The sequence below is a fragment of the Astatotilapia calliptera genome, chromosome 23 (genome assembly GCF_964374335.1).
Source record: "Astatotilapia calliptera chromosome 23, fAstCal68.1, whole genome shotgun sequence".
In the NCBI taxonomy this organism is placed as follows: Eukaryota; Metazoa; Chordata; class Actinopteri; order Cichliformes; family Cichlidae; genus Astatotilapia; species Astatotilapia calliptera.
In genome coordinates this window covers 26,165,378-26,178,315 of record NC_137443.1, presented here as the reverse complement: position 1 = coordinate 26,178,315, position 12,938 = coordinate 26,165,378, and the positions used below count along the sequence as shown (strand labels likewise).

The 12,938-nt window shown below is 39.8% G+C and overlaps 1 protein-coding gene across 2 annotated transcripts in view; it reads right to left on the bottom strand.

The window, feature by feature from the left end:
* The window catches only part of LOC113016516 (SH3 domain-binding protein 4-A-like), a 44,670-nt gene extending 38,187 nt beyond the window's left edge, over positions 1-6,483 (bottom strand). Inside the window, exons 1-2 of one of the 2 annotated variants that reach the window (XM_080297541.1) lie at positions 5,140-6,483; positions 4,918-5,043 (exon numbers count right to left, since the gene is read on the bottom strand). The gene's annotated coding sequence lies outside the window, so the exon portion shown is untranslated. Of the gene's footprint in view, positions 1-4,917 lie in introns of both variants that reach the window. The other variant, XM_026159405.2, reaches the window with a different exon arrangement.
* Positions 6,484-12,938: the final 6,455 nt, after the last annotated feature.

The following is a 12,938-nucleotide window of genomic DNA, read 5'->3' as shown; positions in this document are numbered from 1 at the left end:
TATTGTATTCTTTGAGGCTGCCAATACCCACCATGGTTTCTGAAGGTGGTGATGGAGGGAGGGGGGTGCATATTGTCTCCTATCTATCTGGGCAGTAGCATATTGAGCAGCAGGGCTTCTTGCATCCTCGCCACTGTCAAGGTTGAAATGTTCTCTGGTTATTCTTTTTGTGCTCAGCTCTACTACAGTGGCTCAAACACTAAGTACTCTACCTTAATGAACAATCATTTTATCTCCATTAAAGCTGAAAAAAAACCCCAAAACTTCCTCTAGTCTTTTGGTTCATGCGTGTGTTTATTATCCTTGAGTTTTTCAGCTGCTCCGTTGCAAACCTGCTGATATTTTCACATCTGCCTCTCTGGAGATTAAACAAAACTGCAGCGGAGGTGGACTCTCAGATGTGGAGTGTGCAGGGAAGAGAAAGTGGGGGAATTGCTTAATGGCTGCAAATGTTCACCTGGAAGCTCCCGCTGAAAGCCGGTCAAACTCCTTTGAGGTGACATTTAATTTTCCTGAGCGTGCGGCTCATCGATAAAACCCCTCCTTCCTGTTCAAAAATGAGCACTCAGCGAGCCGGCTCGGCTGCTATCAATAACAAGCCAGCAGACAAAAATACCGTGTCCTCTCTTTGATATAATGCCACGACGATCAGTGCTAAATGCTGCGGGAGGTGAGGATGGCTCTGACAGATACAGGTGAGGGAGGGGGAGTTCACTGCAGGAGGTTGAGCTCTGAGAAAAATGGAGTGCTAGAAGCTCAAACTTTTGTCAGGGAAGAAAAACCCCCATCTAGGATCTGATGAGGAAAATGACACAAGTCATTAAAAGGACAAGAGAGAAACAAGCTTGTTTGATCGCCTCTGAGAACCGAGGAGATACAGAAATAATAACTCCAACTACAGAGAGCAAAATGATCTCTCCCACTTGTGTTCTACTTCATGTTTGCAGATAAATTTCCAATTCAGAGGCAGTGAAAATGCCAAAACAGCATCTTTTAGAGGCTTTGCAGTGAGCTGCCGGCGCGCTTCTTGGCCAGCCTTTGCATTGCATTCACATGCGAGTTGTCAAAATGTTTACGAGTTATCCACACATTTCGGTCAGGCTGATGGAGCGCAGGAGCGGCGAGCACATCGGGGAGTCGAAAGTTTAATTAGCCGAGAGTGGGCCGGTCCAAATCCCTGTGGATGAATGTAACTGTAATGACTATTTCCAGCAGCCATATGCTCATGGAGACTTTATCATTTTTCCATCATCGGTGTTTCTGATGGGCAGCACACATCTGCTGGCAGGAAAACAAAGCCTTAAACTTAACCTACAATATCTATTGTAGGCAGCAATGTCAGATCAATGCAGGACTAAAAGTCTCCTAAATCAAGATCAAGCACCCCAAAGTAAGCTCCTCACTTCCTCTTGTGCTGTAATTCTCGGAGATCAGTTTAGTAAGATGAAATAAAAACACCTTTATAGGCTTGTTAGCTAAATCTTCAAACAGTAAACATGAGATAAAACCTCCACATTCCATTAATGTGAAAAATAAACACCTCTTTCGGCAAAAGAGTGAAGCTGGAGCCATCAAAAAGCCAGTCTGATTCGACTTTAAGCTCCACTAAATGTCAGCTCTTTCATCTGTTCTGCAGGAAACTGAGAACAGGCTCTCGGGTTTAACTCAGTGCCAACCTCGAGACGCAAACACATTAGGTCGAGTTGAGTCAAGTGGCGACCAGGCCTGCCCGAGGCGATGCAGCTTTGCCCCCAGCATGCACCAGGGGACGTGTGTTTACACCTGCGATGTGGTCGAAATGAAGCAAGAACTCCGGGGCAAAGATGTCCTTGGAAGTTTGCATGCTGCCAAATGAAATTAAAAATGAATGAGGATAACGGTCACCACTAATTAGTGGTTTCACCTTCTCTTTCAGTTGGTTTGATTGGACAGGAGTTTAATGATTGGTCTCTGTGGGCCACCGTAGATGTTTCTAGGAGCCTGAAAGGACAGGGAATTAAACTGCCCCCAAAAAATGCTGATCGTAAAGACTGTATAAAGTGAAGCCAATGTGGAAGTGAATCACACTTGCAAGGCATCCATTTATTTTCTGTTTTTACTGATTCTGATTCTATTACTGGGAATAATTAAGATACTCTGGATGCTGAGTTGTTGATCCACCAGTGTAAGTGGAAATGTCCCTGTCAGTCCATTTACAGTAATCCCTCGATCCTGTATGTATATATATATATATATATATATGTATATATATATATATATATATATATATATATATATATATATATATATATATATATATATATATATATATACATGCAACTAATTGCGTATTTAATCTGTTTACTTTTTATGGTATGTGTGTGATTTTTCTACCTACCTACCCATCTATCAATCTGTCGACCAACCTACCTACCTATATGCAAACCTATCTGTATGTTCATCTGTCTACCTAACTGCCTAGTTACCTGTTTATCACTCTTTCTGCATACCTACCTGCCTATCCATCTGACTATCTACCCACCTATCGGTCTATCAGCCTGTCTGCCAAACAGTCTTCTTACCTACCTGTCCATCTACCTGAGTCACTTCTAACCACCTGTTTAAGAGTAGGATTATCTTGTAATTTAACCACATTTTAAATAATCAATTTTTTCCCAAACATGACAATGCTAAATCTACCCCTAACCCTAGATGGATCAGGGGGCATCCACACAGGAAAAGAAGTCAATGATCTTCAGCAACCTTAAGCAAAGTGGGCGGATCCCAATGTAAGCTTTTCTGAACTTCAAGGCGAGTGATTGAACTACCAATGAGACCGAAGGCTACAGTTGATTGTTATATCACGGTGTGCTAAATACATTAAAGGGATCTTTTATTTACCTAAATTAATCTTCTCTTAGCTTAAAATGAGCCAGCACAACATCAATGATCAAATTAAAGGCTCAACTCTTTATTGAAAAATCTCCAAATAATATGATGACGAGGCAAATAAAGGAGTATTATGGGCAACCATAATACTGGGACTTCTTCTGTTTTGTAGAAAACATTTAAAACGTCTTTTCTTTAAGTCTGCACACAGAGAAGCACCACGTTCCGCCAACCTGCTCATTTCTGCCCCGCAGAAATAAAGTAATAAATAAAAAAGCCTTCCTCTTGGCATGTGGTCAAGTACATTAGTCTGCAGAAATGCTCTGCCCTCAAATGCCGCCGTTCATCACCGGAGAAATTCATCCATAAAATATTACAATCGCCACTCTCTCGCCCCCTCGGGATGAATTTCCAGGTAAACGAGGCCCGCTAAGTGCTCAGTTTTAGTGTCACTTCCTCCTCCGCGCTGAAGGAGGTTCTTCAGCAAACGGCTGTTTAAGAAGAAGTGGCACTTTGCACGCGTCAACCGGTCAGCTTCGGGGCGGCAAATCGCTTAAATTTGTGTTTTGATTGCTATAACTCACTTCCGATGTCTCGATTTCCAGCAGGAAAACAGCCAAGCGGTGCTTTACAAAGCATTAAGAGTTGAGTGATGGGGAAAAGTTATTATTCAGGGAAAATGCAAAAGGAGCTAATGGTGACATTAGCAGCATTTATAATTCCATGAAGGAGTTTAGCTCATTTTAAAGTGATAATAGAGGATGTGCTAATGTGACAGAGCTCCATTTTTAAAAGGAAGGAGATAATGAGAATATAATTGGTTGCTTTTGGACTTTTTTCCTCACCAACCCGAAGAGCTTCAGGTGTAAAAACGCGATTATCTAACTTCAAGGCAGCAACCCGTTCCACGAGGTCATGATGACCAATTTGCAGACTATAAAAACTAAGTATGCCATGTTTTATGGTGTGGGAAGCATGAACGTGATGTCAGTTTAATTGTGATTGGTTCGTGTGGCAAGGTGTGTTAACTGAGATTCAGTGGAGGAGGCTGGGAAGAGGAGGAAAATGAGAGGGAGGAAAAGACAGGAAATAATGAAGGAAAGGGAAAGGACAGAGGAGGAGGATACAAAGGGGGAGTGAAGGTTTATAAGACAGAGGTGAATAGAAGGACAAAAGAGGATAGGGAGGAGAAGAGAAAGAGGACTTGAGGGAGTAAAGAGATGGATCAAGAGTAGGCAGTCAAAATCAAGTGGGAGAAGAGAGCAGGGAAAAAGGATGCAGCAGGGCTGGGAAGGAACAGGAGGGGGAGAATACCAGAGGGAAAAGAAAGGGGGAAAAGGGAGAATGCAGCAAGAGAAGAGTCAGGGAAAAAGTGCAAAAGGAGGAAGATGTGTCAGGAGGATGCTGAGGCAAAAAGAGAGGAGGAGGACAAGCAGATGAAGAGGAATAGGTGAAAACAGGACAAAAGGTCTCTTGCAGAAGTGTTTAACATGGAAAACACTCCTGTTAAACCTTGAAGCTGAGAGGGAGAGGATTTTGAGCTTATCAGATGACCTTACTTGCAGGGCTAAAGAGGTGCTGGAGAGGGCCGTGCACGCGCATAACAGCGTGTGCACGCGTGACAATAAGCTCTAATCGCCAAATTGCCATTTCCAGTCACTTTTTACTGTGCTGCTGCTGAACTTCTCCTTTTGAACCACCGCTTTAAAGACAGTATATAAAATAATAAGACAAAAAGGTCACGAAGGAAAACATGAAAATGTTGGAGGAAATAAAATAACAATATACACTATACACCATTAAAACAACTTATCAGAGAAAATGCTATTAAATATTAGTAAAACACTATAGAAAGTCATTATGGGGGATAAAAAGTCAGTGTGAAGCAGCGCAACTGAATAAATATATATAACGTGTATCATCATGTGAGTAAAGCCGAATTTGTCTCCATGCACAGTTCTGCTGAGGTAGCCACTAAACTGAGCGGTTAAGTACTTTGAAACAGAGTCAGAGGCTGTAATTCTAAAATTGGTTGTAATGTGAACTGACCACCCGGCTGGCTGGAATTCCCGTGCGCTCAGAGAACGGTCCGAGTGAAGGTGAAGAGTGGAGCTGATGGAGAGCCGCGCGACGGTTCTTCTTCTGCTTTTCCCCCTTTTTTCCAGCGACATTTGCCTTAAAAAAAAACAATTTTTTGTTTTTATAAACGGTAAATTAGTGAGAAGAAAAAGTAAGAGCTTGTTTCTAGTCCGAGAAGTTTTTAACGATTACAGGCGATCTCAACTCCCTTGAACCGTCCGTCTCTGCTCCGCTCTGCCGGAGGACTGGGGACAGACGCTGGAGAGGAGTGGTGACGTCAGGACGAGGGGCGGGGCCATAACACATGCACATACATGCGCACATTGGATGGCTACACTAAAGTAATCTATTACTTTACTGAAGCAGTCTTATGAAAATTGTTTTCGTCTGATTTGTCACATATTCAAACAGAAATGTAAAGTTCACAACTAAAATGAAATTAAAAATGGAATAAAAAATACAAGGTAAAAGTTTGAAACAAAAATTAAGAAATTGAATTAAAAAATAGATTATGAAAATAACAACTGTCAAACAATAGTAGAAGAAATAGAATAAAGTAATCAAAGTATCAATAATAGTTAAAAATAAAAAAAAGTAAAATAATAAAATACAAAGTAAAAACTTAAATATAATGGAAAAATCTTAAATAAAAGCTAATATTTATAAATAATTATAAATTATAAACTATAAACTACAAATAAATATTACATTTAGAAATTAAAAAAGTAAATATTATTAAATAAAAAGTTACATTTAACTTTAAAGTTAGAATGTGCAGAGTGTATACTAAACATAAAATGAAATTAATCAAAATTAGGCAAAAGTAAAAAATTAAGAGGTAAAAAGGAACAAAACACATAAATTATTAGATAAAATGAATCAAAAGAAAAAGAGGCAAATTTGTGATAATAAAACCCTCAAAAAGCTTAAATGTAGTAAAATGAATTCTAAATTGTAAAAAATAGAAGATAAACAGAACTGATGAAGAGAAATGATAAAGCACAAAGAAAATAAAACATAATATGTTTTAAAAAATAATAAATAAAAAGTTTATCTTATTAAACAGAAATTCCAAAGAAAATGCAAAAAAGAAAATTAGTAATAAAATGAATAAAATTTTAAAAAAAATTTTTTAAAAAAGTATAATAAATATAATCATGAAATGAATCAGAATTATTAAATATAAATATATAAATAAATGTGGCATGCCACTTGACTAACCCTTACCATGTCCATGATACATGTGACATAAAAGGAAGCCAAGTTTCATCTATTTAGTTCCAACACATGTTTCAATTTTCAGTAAACAAAATGAACCTGTTGTTATTTCCATAAATAGAGAATAAAATGTCAATAAACACAATAAAACTGTCCCAGGAGTCAGTAATGATCAGCACTGACTGAGGCTGTCTATAAATAAAGCTGATGGGTTAATGACTCATAGAGCAGGATGGTCCTCTGCTAATGAGCCGCGATTCATAGATGGTTTGGTGACTGAATATTGTAAGCGAGCTAAAATCCCTCTGTCGCTGCTGGGGTCTGGGTGACATTGCGATCAACATTCAGAAAAGTCAGAAAAAAATGAACTGTGCTTTAGTTAATTCAGAATAAATGCTATATCACTATATAGCATTTATTCTGTATCCCAAACCTCAGTAGTTGAGATACTGTCAGCTAGTCAGCCAGCAAGCAAATTAACCAGTCATAAATTAAACTATTCCAAAGCCCACTGACTGACTACTTTTAAGACTAAGTCCACCATCACACACAAAAGATCAAATCAAACACCTTTACCAGTCTGAATATAAAGTGGACTGAGGAAAAAAACACAAAAAGATCTGACTTTGATCAAAAAGCTGAGCAAACTGGACTCTCAGAGCTCTTTATGAACAGAGGAGATGAGTGGAAGAGATAAACGCCCACATGCTGCAGTGAGGTATCCTGTTGCCTCTCTGCTCCCCCTGCAGTCATGCCTGAGGGAGCTTTTAAAGGCAGCACCCAAAGTCTCCAACAAGCCCGCTAATTAGATCAACAGCTGGAGAAGGAGAAAGGGAGGAAATTAAAATGCAATGCCCCAATTAATCTCAGAAAAAACCCCCATCAGATTTGTATCCACTGCCTTTAGTTTATCACTCAAACCTCAAAGCGTCATATTTGTACCTTTGCACGCCATGCTAATTGTGTGAATCCATTTCACATGTGAACACGAAGATAGGATGAATCATTGCGTTTTATTCACGAGTTCTTTATCTTATTCAGTTCTCGCATTCACGTCTTATTTCACAGTTTGGTCACATCCCCCCAAAAAAGAAAAAGAAACAACCGGCAGGACTTTAGAAAGCATCGCTCTGTGCATGATGAATGCTGCAGCAGCTTCAGAAACATGAAAGCGCTGTGATTTATCTGACCAAACATCGCATGCTTTCTCACTCTGCTCTGTCAGGGGCCGACGGGGGTGCGATGGATATCTGTAAGGCGAGCTATGAAGTGACTGGAGATCAATGCAATGCTGATATCCATAAAGCGGGCTGAAGTCACCTTGGACCCTCACATTTCAAAAAGCATTTCTAAAAAACATTTTCAGTGTCTCAGACTGTGAATAACTGCAGTTAAATCATACAGGCTGAAGTTTTCATTTTTTTCCACATGACAAAACACATGATGCACTACAGGAAACTGAATCTGAACTGTTTTTTGAACAATGAATTATTCACATTTATCTTTGTTTGTGTGTGTGTGTTTTCTTTTTTATTTAAATGTATGCTCCAAAAGATTTAGAAAGTGAGAAATTTGCATTGAAAGATGACCTTGAATTTAGAGTTATGTTTCTGTTTTGTTTCTTTTTATGTACTAGTTTTGACATTGACCAGGCAAACTTTCTCCATGTGCATCACCTTGGGAAACAATTTAAATGGCGGCACAGATCTATCTATTTCAAAGCAAACACACTTTAGCTATTTACATGGAATAAATCAGATCGACATTGATCTTATTTTGGTTGCTTGTTTCTTTTGGGTCCTAACATACATAGAAGTTGAACTACACAGAGTTTTTGTACAGTAAGAGATGTTGGATTGGATTCCTAAGATTTTTGCAGTGACTTGGACAAACTCCTTGGCCAATCATAGCTTTTGGTGTTTCATTGAATTGCATGTCATCAAGGAAGCACCAAGGACCATCCATCCAATCAATACCAATACCAATCAAAGCTTTATTCGTCACATGCAGGTTGCCCTGCAGTGAAATGGGACCCCCCCCCCCCCCCCCCCCCCTTACACATATAGCACAAACATTACATGGGGATACAGGTCGGAGATTGGTAGAATCAGAGAAAAAACATTGAAATGTACACTACAATGGGGAAAGTACAAGAGGAAAAAAAGAGACCCCTACTCATGCTATGCTTCCATGGTAGGACAGCATGAGAACAGGCCATGTGGTGGTAATGGAGCTTGTTCGAGCAAGAGGGGAGAGGGTACACCCTGCAGACAGTCTCTGTTGCAGGGCTAAGACAAAGAGAGAGAGAGACAGCAACTATTCAGACCTATGGCCGTTTTACCAACATGCATGTGCTGTAACTCATCGCTGTAAAAATCACATGGTGTTGGTTGTATATTCTTTGCAAGTTCTTTTAACAGCAATTTATTCTGGGAGCCCACATCAGCTAATTAGATCAAATGTACTATAGTGTAAATGTCAAATTTACCAATGCATTGTAGGATTTCAGCTAACTAGAAGTGTTTCGTGCAATTGGCAGTCATCTCTTAGATATGATGAGGTATTTTTCTTCACAAAAGAAACTACACAAATTACTGGTTATATAGAGGAAAATTGCACTATTACTGTAAAAATACTGTAAAAATAAAAACAACATCATGAGATTTTTACAGTATTTTCCTGGGGAAAAATTACAGTAGAAAAACTTTAAAAAATAAATGATAGTAATTTGCTTCACTTAAGTAGAAGCCTCTACCAATAAAACGCTGTAATCTGGGTTTGAATACAGACTGGGACCTTTCTGTGTGGAATTCTGTGTTCTCCCTGTGTCTATCTGGGTTCTCTCCGGGTACTGCGGCTTCCTGCTATCATCCAAACCATTCACGTTAGGTCAAATGGTGATTTTAAATTGGTTGTAGATCTTAATGATTTTCTGTCTCTCTGTTTTAGCCCTGTGATAGACTTTTGACCTGCCCAAGGTATATGTCGCTTCTCACCCTGTGAAAACTGGGAGATGCTCTGGGGAACTCCAGGTCTCAAGGGCCAGTTTCCTGCAGGTTTTACATATAACCATGGGTCAACACACCTGAATCAAATGATTAGTTCATTACCAGGCCTCTGGAGAACCTCAAGACATGTTGGCTGTATCCCAATTCAGGGTCTTCAGCCTTAAAGTACGCAGCCTCAACGATCCTCAAGGGCCGCGTACTTAAAGACCGCTAAGGCTGGAAGTGCGAGGCTTGTGAAATGGGACGGTCTAGCCTCCGTTGCGCTGCAAAGGTTGCCTAGCAACCATGATACTAACAGCTGGAAACGTGTCATACAGCTTTGTTTGACAGAAATGAAGGAGAAAATCTTTTGTTCATTTGTTGGTTTCTTTCTACATGAGCTTTGATCATTCTCTGTAAGATTAAGCTCAGCTATTGAACGGCGTATATTTTAAAGTAAAGGCTTTAAAACCAAGTTAGTACAAACGTCACTAATGTCACATAACTTTGCCGACATGTGGCCAACAGTAATGTTTTAATGTTCTTCGTTATTAAACATTTGCACATAAATAAGTGACATAATATTCAGTATTTAAAGTTTACTCTTCGGGCGCCCCTCATCCGCCGTTTTTTTTTCGGCAAAATTATCCACACCCACCGCCGCGCTATGCATTCTGGGATATGTTGGGCCATGAAGTCTACACCGCCACGTTCTTAAAATTCAGGGGAATTAAGGACGCATTTGAGGGCCGCATTTCGAGCAGCCTTCGAATTGGGACAGCCTTCGTCGCGTCGCGGTGACGTAATCGGCCTTAAAATGCGGCCTTTAAGGCTGCAGACCCTGAATTGGGACACAGCCGTTGAGGAGGTAATTTAGCCATTTAAATCAGCTGTGTTGGTTCAAGGACACATCTAAAACCTGCAGGGACACCGGCCCTCGAGGCCTGGAGTTGCCCACTCCTGATCTAAATCCTGCAGGATACCAGCTCTTGAGGCCTGGAGTTCCCCACCCTTGCACTAGAGGATCCGTGACCCTGAACTGGATAAGAATAGATGGATGGATGGATGGATGGATGGATGGATGGGTGGGTGGATGGATAATCTACCTTTGCAATCATTGTAGTCATGACTAGAAGCAAATTTTTCCAGCAGGGATGTTAAATATAGATAAAGGTAAAACTCCTCAGCAAAAATAAAAAGCAAAACAAAAAACAACAGGCAACCATGAGGTCTGCTGATGTCTATCGTTTAATTTGTATAAATATATTGCAGCAGGGTAAATATTTCTCTTGAAGATTATTTTCTGTCTTGGGAGGCAGTAAAAGCACCTCATGTTTTTCTGCAAAGGTTGCTGATTGCAGTGCAAGATATTATTTAATGGAATTTTAAAAGCGCAGTTTGTTTTGCACATTTCAAGAACATTAAAGGCAAAAATTAAACACTGAGGGGTTTTTTCCCACACAGGAGACGACCCCTGAGAAATCTGGCCCTGAACGCTGGGAGTTGCATGAAGAGGTAAATGTTTTCTGGACACGACACGCTCAGAGCAGCCGTTGCTGCCCTGTAGTTCAGCACTTATTAGAGACCGAGGCTGGATTGGACGCGTCTATTCATGTGGGTTGAATGGGAACTGTGGGACGTGAAAAGGAGGCTTCTATTCATGGCTTTATCGAGGAGCTTCACTATCAGCATGGCTCACTTTGCATCAGAATAACTGAGCGTTTGCTTGTCAGCCAGGTTGGTTATGGGAAGGAACACCAGGAATTTGGTTTTTTCACATGCCACATGCAAAAACAGGAATGCCTGGAAAAAATGTAGTAAGCAGGAGCTTAAAGTAGAAAAAGAAAAGGCAGCAGAGCTTCTCTTAAGATTAGTTGTGTTCCCAAATAGTCAGAGATGTTGTAATTCTGTATGTATAAATATAGAAAAATAGTTTTTTTTTTAATTACTGAAAATTTTTAAAATGTAAAATGGACTGGTTCTTATATAGCTGGTTCTTTCCTACTCTGAGCACTCAAAGCACTTTATACATTCAAGCCAGCACTTTTTTTTCTACATGCTTCCTATCTAACATTCAAATTCATTCATACTCTGATGGATGAAAAAATACTACAACATTAGAATCATAGGGAAATATACCTAGCTAATTTTATGAATGAATAAGCGCATATATGGTCATGAAAATGAATGGACTGTGGAAAACCCCTGGACACAGGCTTACTTTTCCCACAGCATGACAAATAACAATCACTGAATTAGTGATTAAATCAAGCTACAGAAGCTCGTGGAAAAGAGTACATGCAAGATGTTGTTCCACGACTTTAGCTCTCTTTAATGGACATCCAGCTAAAATATTTTTTTTGCATTTCCTTTACGCAATTACATAATTGCTAAGTTCAACATCTATGAACTGCATTGGACTTGGTGGTCGGGGTCGATGGAGGGCTCACAGAACCAAGCTCCTGCTTCTGTTTTAGGCAGCAAGCACTGCTTTGGTTATTGTAACGAAGTCTTGTGGTTTGGTTAAATGTAAATGGAGTGTCTGGACTCACTTTGTGTCGGTTCACTAATATGACTCAACAGTTCCCGGTGCGCGAATAAACTACATAATAAACATAAAACCACAAAACAGTCTGCGGTGGATGTTTATTTGTTATTTAGGTAGTTAATAAGCAGGGTTTATCAGTTGTTATAAAAAAATTTAATCTTAGTGCTTTTGCACTGCAGGTCATTTTGGTACAAAACTAATGAATTTGTGACTTTCCATCATGGACATTGAAATATCCAGTCTTATTCCTTGAGAATAAGATAGAGAAATTAATGTATTTGGTATTTGGTGATTAGACTCTGATGACCCTTTTTAGCTAAATGGAACCAGATAGGATTTAGGACAGCCCCCCCAGAATCTAGACACTAAAGATGTAGCTCTGACTGAGGTGTCTGTGAGGTGGAGATGGGGAGGAGGTGGGTTGCACAAAGGAGAGTCTGAAAGGGAGAGAGACCACAGATTTAAACGATGCAAAGTGGAGGCTGATTTGTCCAAAGAAGGCAGGCAAGAAGATAGTTGGACTAGAGTTATGATGACAGTATTGAGATTGACAGCGTGAGGAAAAGGTAGTGAGGAAGAGAACAGAAAAACAGGCAGATGACTGATTACTGGTTTTCTTTTTTGAACTTGCACATTAGCTACATTTTAGCTACGTTTTAGCTACGTTTTAGCTCGTGGCCGGAGTCACGTCTTTGTGTTCCTCACTTCCTCTCTTAGCTCTCCACTGTGTGTTGGCTGGGTTTCCTCATATTGTGCAGATCTCTGTGCTCCCTACAATTATACTCAGATCTCTGAATGGAAAAGACTCAACATCTCTTGGAGGAGATCTTGGTTGATAGATTGGTCTGCAAAATTCACAGTTTTTATATGAAATATTCAATCCCAACTAATTTCCCTTCATGATAAAGTTAACTATTGCCATTTGAAAAAATAAGGTCTGGAGGTCAGTTAAGCTTCCTTGTTTAGTTTGTAGAAGTTGTTTAATTATTCCTGAGAGGAGGCGATAGTAGACACATGGTACAATAAAGACAAAGTAAACTCTATTATCTATGCAAACAGATGCCTTGTAAATGCACTGGAATTCTTTACAGCTGTATAAAACTTTTTGCAGAGACATCAAGATAATTCATCTTCCGGCTGTCTTCGTTCTATTACGTTCCCTTCCTTTCTTCTTTTTCACAACCCATTTCTGTTTCTCTTGCTTCCAGCTGTCCGTTTACGATGACTCCACACTTGAG